The following is a 20,756-nucleotide window of genomic DNA, read 5'->3' as shown; positions in this document are numbered from 1 at the left end:
ATGCTGATGACACGCAGCTTTATTTCTCCTTCTCATCTTCTTCAGGTGAGGCTGTTCATGTGCTGAACCGTTGCCTGACCGCGATAATGGACTGGATGGGAGCTAATAAACTGAAACTCAATCCAGACAAGACCGAGACGCTGTTGGTGAATGCCTTTTCTGCACAGATGGTGGATGTTCATCCCGTTCTGGATGGGGTTACACTCCCCCTGAAGGAACAGGTTCGTAGTCTGAAGGTTCTTTTCAATCCTTCCTTGTCACTGGAGGCTCAGGTAGCCTCAGTGGCTCGGATTGCGTTCTACCACCTTCGGTTGGTAGCCCAACTACGCCCCTATCTGGACAGTGACGACCTCGCCTCAGTTGTTTATGGTCTGGTGACCTCTAGATTGGATTACTGTAATGCACTCTACGTGGTGCTGCCCTTGAAGACGGTTCGGAAGCTGCAGCTAGTGCAAAACGCAGCAGCCAGACTGTTGACGAGGACCAATCGGTCCTCACATATTACACCTGTTGTGGCCCGTTTGCACTGGTTGCCGATTTGTTTCCGGGCTAGATTCAAGGTGCTGGTATTGACCTATAAAGCCTTACACGGTGCGGGTCCGCAATACCTGATGGAACGCCTCTCCCGCTACGAACCTACCCGTGCACTTCGTTCGACATCTAAGGCCCTCCTCCGAGTACCGACTCATCGAGAAGCTCGGAGGGTAGTGACAAGATCCAGGGCCTTTTCGGTGGTGGCCCCCGAATTGTGGAATAGTCTCCCCGAAGAGGTACGCCTGGCGCCTACGTTGTTATCCTTTCGGCGCCAGGCTAAAACCTTTCTATTCTCCCAGGCATTTTAATTCATGTTAAAGTATTTTAATGTTTTAATGGTTTAGTGATCTTAATATTACATTATTGTTATTATGCAACTGTATTTTTTATATTTCGTGATTTTTGTTGATTTATTGTATTATCTTATGTTGTACACCGCCCAGGGAGCCGTTGGTTATGGGCGGTTTATAAGTGAAATTAAACTAAACTAAACTAAACTAAAAGCTAGCAGGGATGGAACAGCCGGCTGGGCCAGGGAAGTGATTAATGCCTCATTGCAAGAGGGAAGGGTTCCTGACTGCCTAAAAGAGGCGGTAGTAAGACTGCTTTTGAAGAAATCTTCCCTGGACCCAGAAAACTTTAACAATTATAGGCCGGTAGCAAACGTTCCATTCTTGGGCAAGGTCCTGGAACGAGTGGTTGTGGATCAGCTCCAGACACTCTTGGATGAGACCGATTATCTGGATCCATTTCAATCGGGTTTCAGGCCCGGGTTCGGCACAGAGACAGCCTTGGTCGCCCTGTACGATGACCTTTGTCGGGAGAAAGACAGGGGGAGTGTAACTCTGTTGATTCTCCTTGATTTATCTGCGGCCTTTGATACCATCGACCATGGTATTCTTCTGGGGAGACTCGCTGATCTGGGAGTTGGAGGTACTGCTTGGCAGTGGTTCTGCTCCTACTTGGCGGGTCGGCTCCAGAAGATGGTGCATGGGGAATATTGCTCGGCACCCTGGGCTCTCCAGTATGGAGTTCCGCAGGGGTCAGTTCTATCCCCCATGCTTTTTAACATCTACATGAAGCCACTAGGTGCGGTCATCAGGAGTTTTGGAGTGAGTTGTCATCAGTATGCTGATGACACGCAGCTCTACTTCTCCTTTTCATCCTTTTCAGGTGAGGCTGTCAATGTGCTGAACCAGTGCCTGATTGCGACAATGGACTGGACGAGAGCTAACAAACTGAGGCTTAATCTAGACAAGACTGAAATGCTGTTAGTGGGTAGTTCTTCTGACCAGATGGTGGATGCTCATCCTGTCCTGGATGGGGTTGCACTCCCCCTGAAGGAGCAGATTCGTAGTTTGGGCATTCTTTTAGAACCGTCCTTGTCACTTGAGGCTCAGGTAGCCTCGGTGGCACGGAACGCTTTCTACCAACTTCGGTTGGTGGCCCAGCTACATCCCTATCTGGATAGAGACAATCTCACTTCAGTTGTTCATGCTCTGGTAACCTCTAAATTAGATTACTGTAATGTGCTCTACGTGGGGCTGCCTTTGAAGACGGTTCAGAAACTGCAGCTCGTGCAAAATGCAGCGGCCAGATTGTTAACAGGGGCCAGGTGGTCTGAACATATAACACCGATTCTGGCCTGCTTGCACTGGCTGCCTATATGTTTCTGGGTGTCAGCTCTACACTGCATCAGCAGTGTCAGGGGGGGGCTGGAAATTCCTGGGTCTTTGGCAGGGAAGGAAAGTCCTTAGCCAGCAGTCGGGTTGTAAATCTGCCAGGCCTATCCAAAACGTACTTGCCGAGTCAGAAGTCCAGAAGCGAGGTCAGTGGAGGTCCGGGATCAATTGCCACGGAGGTCAGTCAAAGAGATGCTGCAGGGAAACTAGGTCTACACAAAGCCACGCCTGACGTTGCAGTCAGCAACAAGCTGCAGCCAAGGTGTGCCTTATAAAGAGCAGGATGGACAGCAGGTGTGAGCCCTCAGTGTTTGGGCCTTAAGGAGACAGCCCTGCCTCTCTTCTGCCTGACCTTCTGCTGTCTACGTTCTGCAGGTGAGGGGGGAGTATCCTGTTCACTGTCTGTGTCTGGCTGCAGGGCCTCTGCTGTCCCTGGGGTGCTCTGCAGCTGAGGGGCAGAAGGAGCTGCATTCTCAGGAGGCTCCTCCATGTCTCCTGCTGCTCCTGGGTCTGCTGCTGTTACTCCCGAGTCGTCCTCATCTGAGGAGTCCTCTGACGGGGCCATGACACTGGGCCCGATTCAAGGTGCTGGTTTTAACCTATAAAGCCTTACACGGCCTGGGACCACAATACCTGATGGAACGTCTCTCCCGATATGAACCTACCCGTACACTTCGTTCAACATCAAAGGCCTTCCTCCGGGTGCCTACTCAGAGGGAAGCCCGGAGGATGGTAACCAGAAAAAGGGCTTTCTCAGTGGTGGCCCCCGAACTATGGAACAATCTCCCTGTGGAGGTACGCCTGGCGCCAACATTATTATCTTTTCGATGCCAGGTTAAAACATTCCTTTTCTCCCAGGCATTTTAATAAATTTAATAAATTTAATAATTTTAACATTTTAACATTTTAACATTTTAACATCTCAACTTATTCTTAGCATCTTAGGATGCTAGTATATTTGTATTTTAGTATGTTTAAATTGTTCTATAATATGGTTTTAATTGTATTTTTGCTGTCTTGCTTGTTGTGAACCGCCCAGGGAGCTTCGGCTATGGGGCGGTATAGAAATTTAATAAATAAATAAAATAAATAAACATCATGATCTACCATCATTCTAAGACAGCCTTTTCCACCCTTGGGATCCCCAGATGTTGTTGGAGTACAGCTCCCATCAGCCTCAGCCAGCATGGCCAATGGTCAGGGAAGATGGGAATTGTAGTCCAGCAAATCCGAGGACCCGAAGGGTGGGAAAGGCTGTTCTAAGACATTGAGGGTGGGGGGGTGGAGAAAGGTGATTGGGAAAAATGCTACTAAGTCCTTCCAAAACAATCCCTCCCACCACCAAAATAGCTGAAATACCCACCCCCACACACTACATATCAGAGGAGGGACAATTTGGCACAGCACTAGACTAGGAATCAGCCTTGACAGGTTCTTGCTTCACTAACATCTCATTATGCACAGTCCTGCTGCCTACCTAGCAATACTTCCCCTTATCAACAGGGAGCAAAAAAGAATAGTAGGTACTTAACTCCCATTCTCCTTGGGACAGAATCTAAGCATCTGCCACCACTGGTATCCCCTTATTTATTAATAGGCTTTTCTCTATTTGTATGGTCATCAGGGGCAGTTGTCCTTCATTGAGTATATTAGTCAGGAGCAGAAGAGGCATTAGATGTGTGTCCAGGTGTAGCATGAAAGGGTTTTCTGTTCTGTGATGGAAGATGCTCACCATGAACATGAGGATATCACAATGAGGAAATGGAAAATGCACACTGAACATTGACCTGCTTTGGGGAGAGAAAAGAGAAGCACTTCCTTGTGCATCAGAGTTGTTGGACAGTGGCTAACTGCAGATCAAGCCATTTATTACAGATGCTGTAGAATTACCTTTCTTGGGTTTATAGAATAAATTGCCTTCATGTTGCAAATGACATGTGGAAAGTCTTTGGTACTGTCTCTGTATGAGGACTGCACCAAGCAGTGGTCACAGTGCAACTTGTCATATGGATTGCTTCTATTTCATTGAGTTTCTGTGATATTTATGGCAGATGATGATTGTGCAGAAATTTTAATAGCTCTGTTCTTGAATTTTAATCCTCCATGCAATAAGAGATAAACTCCACCCACTCACATCACCCTCTGTAAGCTGGAGGGGTACTTTTGAAGTGAGGAACCTTTTCTACTCATGTAGACCTCCTGTACAATTCACAGGTCTGATCTTAGAGGGTTCTAAATCACATAGTGTCTGCCCAATCTGGCTGCTGCCACTTTAGTCTCTCATGCATCTGTTAGCAGTGTTGTGGCATCTTGGCTATTTCTTGAAGCTCTTTTTAAGCTCCTGAGCTTGGACCTGGCCTTTGACCAGTTCTTCAACTTCTTGGCATCTGTACTGCCCCTTCTGAGGTGAGATTAGCTTCCATCTGCAGTCTCTGTGATAAATCTTTCTCTAAAATGCCCCCTTCCAGTCGATGCCAATAGTTTCACTTCTGCTTCCTCAACACTCATATTGATTTGCTTTCTCATGCAGCCATCTTATATAGACCTCAGCAGTTTTCCCAGGTTTATGATGGCTTTGGTGAAAGCAGGCCCCTTCTTTGGCACAAAAAACTTCTCAAATTTTCCCAAGACTAGGAGATAATCAGACATGTCTCCTTCAGCAGATTTAAATATCTCTTCTGCTTTTTGACCCATGGCATAAATTAGGGAGCATACCTGGATTTGTCCTTCTTCTGTATTCAGTTTTGTGGCAATCCTGTAATGAGAGAACTGTGGCATTCAGTCAGGCCATCTAGAAGGCCTACTAAAATCAAAAGCCTCCAAAGGGGAGAATTTTGTCATTTTTGAAGGTCTTTTTGCTTTGTTGAGCTATGCAAACATTTTCTCCTCACTGGAACCTCTATGGAGTGGTTCTGACTTCTGATACTATGTTTAATGAATGTCAGAGACTGCAGGAGATTAAAAGTAACCATTTAATATCTAAAAGTAACTATACAACACTCCTAACAAATTCACTAATGTATACCTTGTGCTTCAATCCTAGTTCTAGTTTCACTTTCCATGCAATACCATATAAGGCATTACCTGTCTATTTAGGATCACATCTTACCACACAAATGTTCTCTTTTTACATCCATCATGGAGAACGGGAAGACAAGGAAAGCTGCATGGAAGGTTTATTCCCAGACTCCATTTCCTCTTGTGAGTGAGTGGGTTTACCCACCAGCCCATTACAGTGCCACCAGGTAATTACAGTCACAAACACTACGGTGAGGAGATGAGGTGCTGCCAGGGTTATGTGGCCCCAGAAAATGTCCCAGCCTGCTGGGTGCTGATGCTGGCGTTTTGTTTTAATTGTTCTGGTGTAATTTAATTATTTCAGCTAGGCTGAAGACACTAAAATCTTGTGTACTACTAGAGAACAGGCTGTGGATTCCATTTCGTGTTGACAGCCTGTGTGAGAACAGCCTGTGCTTTATTCCTACATCAGCATTCTACTTCCCTGAAACGGAAACTATGCTGGATCTGGGAGGAGCTGCCATGCGAGCTCTCCCCCATGTGGCCTTCAGCTTCTGACATTAACTTCTTAGAAAGGGAAGGAGCTGCACTGGGTTGCCTCCCATGGATACAAAGTAATGTGAACAGAAGCCCTAATAATCCAGAAAGTTCATTATCCTTTTTCTTCTGTGCCTAAACCCTGGGTGAAAGAGTAACTGCCTAGCTTTTGAAAATCCCTGTTGGTTTTATTTTTCAGCTCTGAGGAATTATTTGTTTCAGGTAATTTATTTGTATTTGTATCAGCTAATTCTTTTAATATTTTTGGTGAATCAAGCACAGTATGCCACAGATCTGATATGCAGAGATTGAAACAGTAATTACCGAGTCACTGTATGGAGCCTTGTGAGATGATGTCCTTACTGTGCAGCATTCTGTTTTGTCAATAAGCTTACATCAGTACTTGGCAGGTCATTTCAGCAGCTTTAATGCTTCAGAATGTGAAAACGAACAGAGCCCCTAATACCAAACTAGAGCTGCTTTGCATTTGCAATTGACAAATCCTATTTTGAAAGCATGTGTGCACATAAGGATCAAACCTAGCTTTTAACATTTACATTTTTTTTCCAATGGGGAAGTATCTGATTCACTTCTAATTTACCTGTTGTTGACTCCCACAGTCTTCCTTAATCTTGTGCAGTGAAGATAGTCTCACCATCGGAGAAGCAATTAACCAAATCCCTAACTGGAAAGTATGAAGCATCTGTTATAAAAGCATAAAAGGTTAACCTAAATCCACCGCACAATGTTAGGATAGTACAAATCAGCATGGATAAATTACTTGGAGGCCCCATAAGGTTAAGGTGGTGTGTGGTGCATATGTGCTCATGTGTATCTAATAGCGGAAGTATGAACAGAATTTATGTACAGTGGGATAAATTTATCTGGCTGAGAAATCATATAAAAATAAATACAGAGTCTTCATGAAGGCATGGAATCATAGCAGGCTTCAACTTTACTTGATCCCCCCTCCCCCGTGCCTAGGATGAAAAGCACATATTATAATTCAGTGCATGTATGGCTCTGAAGGTCATGTAATCTAAACTCATGTAATTAGGCTTATTTCTCTAATAGATGATCCCTTATCATTTAAATTATAATGTGTAAGAAGAACCGGGGGGGGGGATGATGATGAAGCACCTTTAGGAAACATTTAGTAACAACAAATCATCTCTCTGATTCCAACAAATAAACCTTACTGCATTTTCCTGCTATAAATGTATTTTTCACCAGTGTTTTTAAAGACATGTTTTATGTATTTTAAAGTGTTTTTAAAGTGTCTATGCAATGTAATTCTTAAACAATGGATCCAATCCAATCAAGTACTGGGAGAGTGTTAGATCTAAAAGTGCTTAATTTTGGCTATATTGTGGTTGGTATATGGGATAAATGTTCAAAGTGATATTCCTAATCCTGAGACCCCCCCCCTTTGGGAATAAGCATGAATAGACATGCATATAGGTCTATGGTCCTGTACTTAAAAACTAAATAATTCAGATATTTTATTCTGGAATAAGATTTAACCATCCTTTTCTTTGTGTGTTTGGGTGAATGTAGCGGGTATTAGCAATATGCTTCTGAATACCATTTGCTGGGGTGGGAAACACAAACAGGCATGTGGTGTTATGCTCATGTCTTGTTTTGGGCTTCCTATTGGCATCTGGTTGGCCAGTATGAAAGCAGAATACTGGAACATTTGGTATGTTTCAGCAGGGCTTATGTTTTTGTGATTTTTTTTAAGTCACTCAATGCATGTTTGTATGCAGAATAATTACTTCAATCTGCTTTAGCAACTGTCAGTACATAACAAGTACTGAGGACTCTAGATGATCTCATCTGAAGTATGATAACATGTTTGGGCTTTGGGAGTAAACAACTAATATAAATGTTTTGGTGTGGGAGGTAAATATATGGGATAATCTAGCATCCTGATTATCGAGGTGATATTGTGTCTCAGTTGTGCAAACTGGTGATAAATATGACAGACTGGAGATGGACAGTGCTGTGTGCACAATTATCTATTTAGCTTCAGCTGGAGAACTTCAGGGGGTATATCTTGCTATCTGTTTGACTCGTATCCATTGTATGCATTATGATTACATGAATGAGAATGTCATCTCAAGACATATGTAGCTGGTGAGGCTGTGTCATTGCTTGCTGTGCTTATTTGGTCCACCTGGCCTGGTATGGCTGCAAGCTTGTATGTATCGGCTGTACGAATTAGCTACTGATCAGGGTAGTTACTGAATAGTAGTGGTATCTGGTCACTCCTGTATTTAAAAAGAATGTACTAATCACTCTTTAGTGTTCGTATGAGAGCAAGTAGTTGGTAGGGATGGGGGACAAATTTGATTTTGTTTGCATTTTAATAAGAAACAACCTAATTTGTCCTTGAACCCATATGTTCAATAGTTCAATATGTTAACTGCCGGCTCCTACTGGGAGAAAGGGCAGGAAATAAATAAATAAATAAATAAATATATGAACAGAAACATAGTTATCCTTTGAAATTTGCACTTCTCCAAATTATGTGATGCAGTTCTGCAGCCAAACAATGTATTAAATATGAATATATTTGGGGAAAGTGTGCATAAAAATGCATGTAGTTGTGAAAATAGCACACAAATGCATTTATTAGGGAAATTGCTTGCAGAAATTTGTGTTTTAGTAAAACCAGCATCGTATATGTATTTATTAGAAATTTGCACCAGAATGCTGACAAATTTTCATTAGGATTTTTAAAAAAACAAACAAAAACAAATTACTGCAGAAATTTGGAGATCTGATTGTAAAAATAAGAAACTGAGAGAAACCGAAATTGACAGATTCATCCATCCCTAGTAATCCATACCATTTAGGGCTCTCTAGATCAAAACCACGCTTTGAATTGTGCTTGAAAACAGTCTGGAAGCCATTGAAGATCTGCCTCCTTTTGGCATTAAGGCAGGGAGTGGAAGGGAGAGAGGCAAGTGTAAAAACAGACAGGAGAAATGAGAGAGGCAAGGGAGAAATGTGAAAAAACACAGTGATCAAGGGCTTATACAACTGTTTAAATGACATTTGGTGCATGGCAGATGCAAGCATGAATTGGACAAATTTTGCTGAAAGAGATTTACACATTAAATCCAGCCATATTATGTTAAAAGTTCATCATGATTAGGAGTACCTGAAGGATTGTCTGCCTCCACATGTACCTACTCAGACTAAAAATCTTCTAAGGCTGTTCTGTGAGTACTGGGTGGCTCCTGGGGAAAGAGCCTTTGCAGCAGGAGTGTTCTCACAGCTATGGAAGGTTGTCCCTAGAGAGTCTTGCCTGGCATCTACCTAGATGTTATTTCAGTACAAAAATCTTATTTTCCCAGGCATTTTAATCAGTTCCAGTTGTATAATTTGTTTTTATACTGCTTTTATATTTTTAAATTAAACAGTTACAGCATGGTGGAACTCTAACATGTAACTGATCTCTACAAAATTCTCCTTATGGATTGGCAGTTACTAAGTGTCCATTCATAGATTATCCTACCAAACTTGCACTTTTTTGAGCTCATGCATGCAAGTGGTCTGTTCACACGATCAATGAAATGCCGAATTTCATGAGCTGAAATTTCAATTTCAGAGTAAGTACTGACCACAGAAATTTCAAAGTGGTATTCTCTGAGTTCCTCCTTTGACGTTACAATGATCATGCCAGTAACCTGCTTGTGTGGGCTTCTAAAGATGCAAGACTGCTGCAGGAAGCAATCCATGAGTACCCCCTCCTGTTGAATGACAAGTCTGGTGTTCATTATATAAAAACATGGTTCTTGAACAGTACAAGCATTTGTTCAGAATGTCTATGTGGTTTTTGTTTTAAACATTTGGACCTTAAAGCAAGGTACAGTCAATACTAAAAACATATATAGCAATAAAATCAACTAACAATACAGTACAACAAACAAATTAAAAGAAATCTAGTTTTAAAGGACAGCAACAATTTTTTAAAGAAAGCCTTAAGAAAGAGATAATGAAAACTGTTTACGTAGAGTCATATATTTTGGAAAGGTTAAGAAAGACAGGAGGGAGCAGACTAACCTTTCAGGAGAGAGATTTACAGTAGGCACCACTACTGAAAAGGCCCTGCCCAGTCTGGCTACCTATTTACACACAAGAACACAAGAAGCTGCCTTATGGCATGTCAGACCACTGGTCCATCTAGCTCAGTATTGTCTACACCACTGTTCTTTAATGTTGGGTCCTCAGATGTTGTTGGACTGCAACTCCTATCAACCCCAGCCAGCTAAGTCAATGGCCAAGGATGATGGGAGTTGTAGTTCAATAACATCTGGGGACCAAGTTTGAAGAAATTGGTCTACAGAGTTTCAGACAGGGGTCTCTCCCACCTCTTCCTGGTGATGCTGGGGATTGAACCTGGGACCTTCTGCTTGCAAGGCTGGTGCTCTACCATTGAGCTGGGCCTTCCACTTAATTTAGACTCAGAGGGAGGTGGGTTGGGCAGAAGAGACACACCAGAAAATCTTAAGGGGCCAGTGTGAATAAGTGGTCCATTAAATACTCTGGGCCCAAACTGTTTAGGGCTTTGAAGGTTATCATAAGCACTTTGATCTGGGCCGGTAAACATATCGGAGTACTATGCTCCAAATTGCAAGTCCCTGAAGCAGCCAGGCAGCAGTGTTCCGTTTTAGCTGCAGTTTCTAAACCTGCTAAAACTGTCTTTTCACAGTTCCCAGTGGTTATTTTACCATGAGATAGCCCACAGTTCTCATGAAATAATGGATTATTACATGTATGAGTGAATTAGCAGCCAATAAATTATAACCTGGCATTTTTGCTTTCCAGTGTTTATAAAGCAGCTATCACTACATTTTGGGAGGACCTGAAGTTGAATTTTGTGATTTAATTTTTACATTTTCTTTTGTATCTGTTGTTGTTCCCTTATAAGGAATCAAAATGGGCTTTAAAAGTATGTAAGAGGCACGGAAGACCAAAAAACACTCCAATGTTAATGGAAAATGCCATTATTTTGGAAAATGTTGATCTGTTTTCCTGACCTCTAAATAATACACTTTGTTCATCTTTGACCCTTGTTATGTAGCTTTTAAGTGTGTTTACTAATATTTTGAACACATCAATTATGAACAAAGGAAAGTGTCAGTACAAAATATCTTAAGAATAAAGATTGCTCTTATTCCTCATTCACCTTTGCACGCTGTTGGATTGTAATGGCTAACCCAAATAACACTTAGCTGGCAAGCTGTGTGCAAACCTGCTACTAAATAGCAGGCTTTTACAAGCAAATCACATATTGACATTGGGGATGGCTGAAAGCACTATGTTAAGCATCATTAAAACTTTGTCTTCTTAGAGCCTTATTAAAAGATTGCTTGCCTTTACATAATAAAACATTTCTCTGTGATGGTTTTAAATGATGTTCTAACAATGCAATGCTTCTTGATGTAGCATCCTACAAGAGTGTTGTAGTAACTCATCAGCCTGCAATATGAACAGCATTTTTTGCAAATACCATCCAAGTTGTGAGTAAGATTTTGAGTTTTCTAGAACTCTTCTTCAGCCTGCACATTAAGCAAAACAAGGAGGAGGTAGAGAAAAGTCTGGTCAGGATGTTGAAGCTTAAAGTCTGCACTTTGTAACAGTCTTAAGATGGAGTGCTGGAGTTATTTATTATAGATGTTGCTGTTGTTGTTATGTGCCTTCAAGTGTACTACGACTTATGGCGAGCCTATGAATCAGTGACCTCCAAGAGCATCTGTCATGAACCACCCTGTTCAGATCTTGTAAGTTTAGGTCTGTGACTTCCTTTATGGAATCAATCCATCTCTTATTTGGCCTTCCTCTTTTTCTACTCCCTTCTGTTTTTCCAAGCATTATTGTCTTTTCTAGGGAATCATGTCTTCTCATGATGTGTTCAAAGTATGATAACCTTGGTTTCATCATTTTAGCTTCTACTGACAGTTCTGGTTTAATTTGTTCCAACACCCAATTATTTGTCTTTTTCACAGTCCGTGGTATGCGCAAAGGTCTCCTCCAACACTACATTTCAAATGAGTTGATTTTTCTCTTATTTGCATTTTTCAATGTCCAACTTTCACATCCATACATAGAGATTGGGAATATCATGGTCTGAATGATCCTGACTTTAGTGTTCAGTGATACATCTTTGCATTTGAGGATCGTTTCTAGTTCTCTCATAGCTGCCCTCCCCAGTCCTAGCCTGATTTCTTGACTATTGTCCCCATTTTGGTTAATGACTGTGCCAATGTATTGATAATCCTCGACAAGTTCAATGTCCTCATTGTCAACTGTAAAGTTACATAAATCTTCTGTTGTCATTACTTTAGTCTTTTTGACATTCAACTGTAGTCCTGCTTTTGTGCTTTCCTCTTTAACTTTCATCAGCATTCGTTTCAGATCATTTCTGGTTTCTGCTAGTAGTATGGTATCGTCTGCATATCTTGAAATATTTATATTTCTCCCTCCAGTTTTCACGCCTCCTTCATCTTAGTCCAATCCCGCTTTGTGTATGATATGTTCTGTGTATAGATTAAATAAATAGGGTGATAAAATATACCCCTGTCTCACTCCCTTTCCGATTGGGAACCGATCAGTTTCTCCATATTCTGTCCTTACAGTAGCCTCTTGTCCAGAGTATAGGTTGCGCATCAGGACAATCAGATGCTGTGGCACCCTCATTTCTTTTAAGGCATCCCATAGTTTTTCCTGATCTACACAGTCAAAGGCTTTGCTGTAATCTATAAATCACAAGGTGATTTTCCTCTGAAATTCCTTGGTCCATTCCATTATCCAACATATGCATTCTGGTGCAAATTTCTAATAAATACATATACGATGCTGGTTTTACTAAAACACAAATCTCTGCAAGCAATTTCCCTAATAAAATGCATTTGTGTGCTATTTTCACAACTACATGCATTTTTATGCACACTTTTCCCAAATATATTCATATTTAATACATTGTTTGGCTGCAGAACTGCATCACATAATTTGGAGAAGTGCAAATTTCAAAGGATAACTATGTTTATTTATTTATTTATTTATTTATTTATTTATTTATTTATTTATTTATTTATTTATTTATTTATTTATTTATTTCCTGCCCTTTCTCCCAGTAGGAGCCGGCAGTTAACATATTGAACTATTGAACATATGGGTTCAAGGACAAATTAGGTTGTTTCTTATTAAAATGCAAACAAAATCAAATTTGTCCCCCATCCCTACCAACTACCTGCTCTCATACAAACACTAAAGAGTGATTAGTACATTCTTTTTAAATACAGGAGTGACCAGATACCACTACTATTCAGTAACTACCCTGATCAGTAGCTAACTCGTACAGCCGATACATACAAGCTTGCAGCCATACCAGGCCAGGTGGACCAAATAAGCACAGCAAGCAATGACACAGCCTCACCAGCTACATATGTCTTGAGATGACATTCTCATTCATGTAATCATAATGCATACAATGGATACGAGTCAAACAGATAGCAAGATATACCCCCTGAAGTTCTCCAGCTGAAGCTAAATAGATAATTGTGCACACAGCACTGTCCATCTCCAGTCTGTCATATTTATCACCAGTTTGCACAACTGAGACACAATATCACCTTGATAATCAGGATGCTAGATTATCCCATATATTTACCTCCCACACCAAAACATTTATATTAGTTGTTTACTCCCAAAGCCCAAACATGTTATCATACTTCAGATGAGATCATCTAGAGTCCTCAGTACTAGTTATGTACTGACAGTTGCTAAAGCAGATTGAAGTAATTATTCTGCATACAAACATGCATTGAGTGACTTAAAAAAATCACAAAAACATAAGCCCTGCTGAAACATACCAAATGTTCCAGTATTCTGCTTTCATACTGGCCAACCAGATGCCAATAGGAAGCCCAAAACAAGACATGAGCATAACAGCACAATGGCCATGTGTCCCTCACCCTTTAAGCACCTAGCAACACTCTGGCTCTTTTTCTTGACAAAGAGAAATCATGCAAGCTATATTCTACCCAGTACTCAGTAAGAAGACTATTCGTTCCCTTCCCACTTTTCAAAATGTTGGTCACTGAGTGCAGAGTCAGAGTGATACCTGATGAGAACTAATTCTCTCTCTCTCCAGAGCCGCTGGGGACCTTGCACTGGTGCTGGAAAGCACAGTTCCTTTGGTATGCTGTTCCCTGCAGAGTAGAAGTTCACCTCAAAGTCGTGGATGAAAATAAAGTTACAAAAGACTGGGAAGAAATTGCCATTATACAAGAAGCACTACACTAGCTAGCACTATATTTATTTATTTATTATTTGATTTATATCCCACCCTTCCTCCCAGCAGGAGCCCAGGAGAAATATATATTTATTTATTCTCATATATATAATTTTTTTCCAGGCATTTTCTCTCCAGCAATTAGTGACAATACATGTACCAAACTCGTAAGTATTTATGAATAATCTAGATAGACAGGGCTGTCCCTTGCTAATCACAATTAATATTGGCCTGTCCATAGAGAACAAGAAGTGATGATATCAAAGTGAACAGTCAGCTATTACCAGGGCAAACTCTTAGCCATAAGCTTTTGCAGATAATAATATGAAATGACAGAAATGAAATTAAAAGCAGTGTTAAGTACCCTTAAGGCAGAAAAACAATCACTTTTTCTGCATGCTACTTATGTATTGTGCTGTACTGATCAAGACTTTGTAAATTAAATTCTACTATGTATACTTTGAAGAAAAGACATGCTGTGAAATAAATTGCATATTTTAACTTTAATTTTCTATGGCTTGCAATTTATGCACATTAACAAATTTTTAATATGTGAGTTTCACTGTTATTGGGATGAAATACTGACTAACTTAAGAGGATTTATCGCCTGCTAAGATGTGTGTTGGACTAGGTCAGAGTCAGAGCTTCTTAGTGCAATCCTATACATGTCGATTCAGAAGTAAGTCTAGCATTGCATCCTCAGTAACCTGGTCCAATCTGGGGGCAACAATATATGTCTCCATGTGGCTAGTTCCTAAAGAGTTCAGGCCACCCAATTTTTTTCTAGTTGTAGAATGTTAGAGAATCAAGAAAAACATGCCAAGCAAACACCAAATGTGTTCTTCACAAAAGCTTTCCTTCAAATGAGAACACCTGCTAATAGATGGGTCATATTCTCCAAAAGCTCATGCTGTCATGTCTCCATGAGCTCAGTATGTAGGATTCTCTGGGATTTAAACTTAGGTGTCCCCAAATTTTCTGGGCTAGGGAGTACATTTGAAAATTTAAGAAGCTACGGTGGGTGCCACAAAATACCCACTTCACAGACGAAAAACTAATGAAGTTCAGAACCCTCTCTCCAAGAGCCAGTATCCCCCAAAATATATAAAACACAGACAAAAAAGCAGGCAACACCCCCCCAATAGACAGCCCTCCCCACTAAACAGCAAAAAATAGCTGTGGAAAACTGGGGGGACAGCATCTGAAGGTACCATGGTGCCCATGGTTGCTGCATTGAGAACCCCAGTTCTGAGCCAAACCCTGAATTAGAGCAGATACAAAGCCAATACAATGTTTATTAAAAGAGCAGATGGAGATAATTCCCGAGTAGGAGTGACCCAATCATGAGGCCAGCACAGAAGCAGTCTGCTTAGGTGGCAGATACAGCACACCATTAAGGTGGTAGAATTGGAAACAGACATGGGCCTGGTTTGGGCACCTGTTGTGGGGTGGGGACTGTGTGCCAGCAGGGGGCAACTCCTGACCAGAGCCCTCTAAACTATGTCCATCACTTTTTAAATGCTATATATTTGTGTGTATGTGTGTGTGTGTGTGTTTGCAAATTCATTCATTCATTGGCTATCACTCTTGGCCGAGTAAGATTGTCTTCCAAGATAAGGTATTCAATGGTGGGTCCTTAAGTGACTGTGGAGGCCAATTCTGGATCCACACAGCCTCCCACAGTGAGGATATAGGTTTCTAGATGGAAGATGGTCAAAATGAGGATTTGCTTGATGTGCCTTCTGCTTAGCTCGTTTGTTCCATTCACCCTGTACTTGTACTTCTTCAAAGTCCATAGCACCTTTGATAATGGCCGACCTCCAATTGGGATGCTCATGGGCCAAGGCTTCAACATTCTCCAGCGTCGCACCATTAAGCTGGATTGATGGTGCTACAGAGGGATTGGTTCACACTTGCTGATGAAGCACTTTGGGTTTTTTGATGTTAAGTGAGAGGCCAAGCTTTCCATATGCTTCTGCAAAGACATTTAGGATAGTTTGAAGATCTTCCTCTGAATGTGCGGAGACTACATTGTCATTGGCATATTGAAGTTCTATGACAGAGTTTGTAATTACCTTACTTTTTGCTTTCAGTCTACTGAGATTAAAAAGCTTTCCATCTGTTCGATATGTGATTTCCATGCCAGTGGGAAGTTTCCCTTCAACAAGGTGTAGAATCATGGCGATGAAAATACCAAATAAGGTCGGAGCAATGACACATCCGTGTTTGACGCCTGATCCCACTTTGAATGGATCACTTTGAGAGCCATTGTTATCCAAAATTGTTGCTGTCATGGAGGACTCACAAAATAAAACATATTTATCAGGGCATCCAATTTTCAGAAGGATGGTCCAGAGAGCAGTTCAATTTGCAAATAGGTGGGGAGGAGTAAGAAAGGTATGGTCCCAGCAGAATTGCTACACAGGCTTTGGCCTATGCCAGCCTTTCCCAACTAGTGGGCCACCAGATGTTGTTGGACCACAACTCCCATCAGCCTCAGCCAGCATTGCCAATGGTCAGGAAAGATGGGAATTGTGGTCCAACAACATCTGGTGGCCCACTAGTTGGGAAACGCTGGCCTGTGCAGTTTAACGGTTGGTAGTTGGGCTAGGTCTCTTTTTGGCTGGCTGCTGCTGTTGCTGGTGGGTTTGCTTGTGTGTTTGGCCTGATATAGCAGGGATGGCAGGTATGATCATGAGGTGGTGGGTTGAGGCATGGCTCAGGGCTGCACTACTTCACATGGAACTAGATCTCCAATCCACTGCCCCAACAAACACACAACGTTAGTGCTTCACAGTTTCTTCTTCCCTTTGGGCAGAATTTGGATAGAGGTAGAAAGCAGTGTGCGTGTGTGTGCATGTGTGTGCATGCTCATGCACACATGCATGAGATGAGGGGTGGGTGAATCTGTCAGTTTTGGTTTCCCTCTGTTCCTCATTTTTCCAGTCTTAAGTTCACGTCTCCACATTTCCACATCAGTTTGTGGGTGTTTTTTTTTTAAAACTTCTTATGAAAGTTCATCAGCACTTTAAGGCAAATTTCTCCTGATATATACATTTGTATCCAATTTTACCTAATTTAAACACTTTTGCTAAGCAATGTTTCCAAATATTTATTAAAAGAGCAGATGGAGATAATTCCTGAGTAGGAGTGACCCAATCGTGAGGCCATTTTTGTATATTATTTTCTCTAATATATTCATTTTTATGCACACTTTACCCTAATGTATCCATTTTTGTACACATTAAGTGGCTGGAGAATTGCATTGAAATATCTGGAGAAATGCAAATTTTGAAGGATGACTGTGTTTCAGTTTATGTATTATTTTGGAAACTTCCCATTAGTTAAGATTCATCTGAATTGAATTTCTCCCCCATCCCTACATGTGAGTCTTTTGCCAGCATTCACAAAAACATGGCGCCAGCCTTAGAGTGACAGACCTGAAAAATGAAACATGCTATTAAGTTTCATTCAGAGCTTGGAAAAGTTACTTTTTTGAACTACAACTCCCATCAGCCCAATCCAGTGGCCATGCTGGCTGGGGCTGATGGGAGTTGTAGTTCAAAAAAGTAACATTTCCAAGCTCTGGTTTCATTAGGAAGTTATCATGAAGTTTGATGAAGCATTTTGAAAGTTAAGGACTATATCTGTCTGTCTGTTAATTAATTTAAAGGGATTTAAAGGGATTTAATATAGAGATGTTAATTAGAGGGATTTAATACAGAGATGTCTAGGGACTGAATGTTAATTTGAGCCCCCCCCCATTCCTGTGTCAATGTCATTTCCCCCAAGTTTGTCAGTACTGTTTATCCATGTTGATGTGACCCTCTTCATTTATGAGGCTAGAGGGCAATTCTCCCTGTTGTCTGACCTAAAAGTGTCCGGGTTTTAAGCACCTGCATTTCAGGCCTACTTCTCACAAAGAAGTGGTAAACCTGTGCCTGGGTAATACCGCTTCACATGTGGGAATGCTTCTCCATCAGAGCCAGCCCTGCCATTAGAGAGAGACAATTGCCTCAGGTGGCAGATGCTGGGGGGGCAGCAGTGGCAGCCCCCTGGCTGTAACTTCCTATTAGAGTACAGAGCTGTGTGTTGCCATGTGGCCTGTCTGTACCCCCATAACTAGCCTACTGCCCTCAGGTATAGTGCAGAACAGCTGCCAGATGCTGGTACTGAATTAAAATTCAGTTGTCAGTCTGGTCGACCTCTGTACATGGGAAGGTGGCGTGCCATCTTGTCCAAAATGTATTGGGCCATCTCCTGTTCTGCATACAAATAAATGAATACCAACATAAATCCTTACACATAGGAAATTAGATGTCAAGATTTTAAATCAGCCTTCTTCCTGGCATAGGAGAGGGTTTTTTTACATGTCAGAAATGTTGTGTGTACATATGTGTATGTGTGTGGGGAACCCATGTCATTCTGAGGTTCCTCCTCTGCAGACATAATAGTCCTAGCCAGAAACATGTTTACCACCTAATCAGCTGTTTGTGATAGTTAGATCTTATGAGGAGCAGTCAGCTCAGTGAAGCATTGTACCTTAACTCTTCTAAACAATCAGACTTTCTTCAGGAAATAGGAGAAGGAATTGCTTTGCTGGGTGAAATGTTTGGTGAGGACATGGAAGGAGAGGTAAATATAGCCTTTGAAGAGCTGGGCTTTCTTTCAGTTAAATAGTTTTTATTTGCTCATCTAATCTGTTGTGCTGGAAACACTAATTTCCATGTTTACCTCGCTGGGTACAAGAAAAGGGTGACATCTTCAGATTGTTTCTTGTGTTTAACACTTCCCATGAGGGCAAGGAAATGGTGACACTTTCCAATTATCTTTTATCTCCTGGAGTCCTCTTTCTTAAATTGCTCTCACTTGTCCTGCTTGTTAACTAGTCACTGTGGAATCGAGTTTGAAAGTTCAGTTTCCGAAGGTTTCTATACAGTAATAAATAACCTTCAGCCACCTCAAGTTCTAGTGTGAGTCTTGACGTTCTCTCAGTTTAAATGGTCAAATACTCTTTGACTTGTGAAGTCATTTCCATATGTATGCTGTGTTTGTATATATTTTTTCAGATTGATGAAGTTATCTTAAAAATAAACTGGAGGGTAACAAAATAATGAATGCTTGACCTGTCAACAAAACGTATCACAGATCAGGACTGGTTCAGTTAGACCTGGCACCAATCCTCATGTGTAGATCAGTAGCAGTTTGGGTAGCAGCTGTGTTGCTATAGCTTACCTGGATAAGGCTGGGGCAGTACAGGATAATTGCACTGTTGTGGCCGCACAGGTGCACTGGCAGAGCCAATTTGGCTCTCTCATTGGTGCATCTGTGCAGCCCCAATCTTGCTGCCATCCTATCCGGCCCCTGCTCTGGTGTTGGGATGGTGGCTGATGTCATTGTGGGAAATTGGATAGATTATTAGACCTGCAGACAGGAAAAGTTAAGATGGATTTGCTTGAGACTGAAATCCAGATAAGCTCCCAAGGGACAGTAGTTTTGGACTACTTTAGATAAACTCCAAGAGACATTCTTGTAAAATTGTATGAAAATGGTTTAAAGAAATGACTGATGACTGGTTAATAGGGATGGGTTTGCTATTTGGGTCTGGTCCGTGTTTTGGTTTTTGCAATTGGCTTGTGGTGCTGATTTGCAACATTACCCCCCCGATTTATTTTATTTTTGCTATTTCCGATACGCTTGTAATAGCTAACGAAATTGCTAATGCTGTTGGCGATCTTTCTACCAATGGTCTCTTGGGTTTTCTATTTAAATTTAAATTAGGCAGATCATCATCTTCCTCTTGCCTCAGGTTACTGAGGTGCTGACCAAAGATTGTTATCACCTCATTGAGACAGAACCTCAAAGGAAAACACATTGAAGCACTTCAGAGCAAAGCTGTTTATGTTCATAACGATGTCAAATTAGCTACGGTTGTTTTTTTTTTAAAAAGAGTGTTGCTGACAGTCGCAAGCATTAGTCAAACCTGATTCGAAGACATAGGATTTATGGATTCTGATAGAATTTGTTAACAAATCCAAAAATGCCAAAATTCGCTCCCACCTCTATGGTTAATCCTTAATTCAGAAACTATCAGAATTTCATTGGAAACTTTAAGAAAGCATTTCTATTTTGCAAAACAAAATTATCATTGGGGGTTCCCCTTTTAACTGAGTGCTTTCCTTCCAAAGATGGTACTATTGATTTCTATTTATGATGAGAGATGTTAGCTTTTGAAAGAACTATGACAAGTTAAGATTTTGAGTAGCTATTTTGAATGGTCATTTCTGAGCAATGTGATGTCTTTTCCCATAAACTTTTACACTGCATGTTCTCTGCATTTTTGGACCTGTGGCAGTATTGACATTTTGTTTTTAACATTATTATACTCTAATATACCCTAGCAGTTCTATGTTGTTTTTGTTTTTTAATTTCAAAGTAATAGAAATGTTGTGTTCTTTTAATATTAAAAGTAAAAATAACAAAGGCAAATATGTTCCTGAAACTGAGAGTAGTCAGTCTAACAGCACAATCCTCTATATGTCTCCTCAGATGCAAGCTGCTTTGACTTTAATGGGACTTACTCCCAGGTAAGTATGTATAGCAGTGGTTCTTAACCTTTTTTGGGTCACATATTGTTTTGAGAATCTAATGAACGCTATAGACCCCTCCCCATACATAAA

This window comes from Rhineura floridana, chromosome 9 (assembly GCF_030035675.1).
Source record: "Rhineura floridana isolate rRhiFlo1 chromosome 9, rRhiFlo1.hap2, whole genome shotgun sequence".
Lineage (NCBI taxonomy): Eukaryota > Metazoa > Chordata > Lepidosauria > Squamata > Rhineuridae > Rhineura > Rhineura floridana.
The sequence above is the reverse complement of the archived record's forward strand: the minus strand, read 5'-3'. Positions refer to the sequence as shown.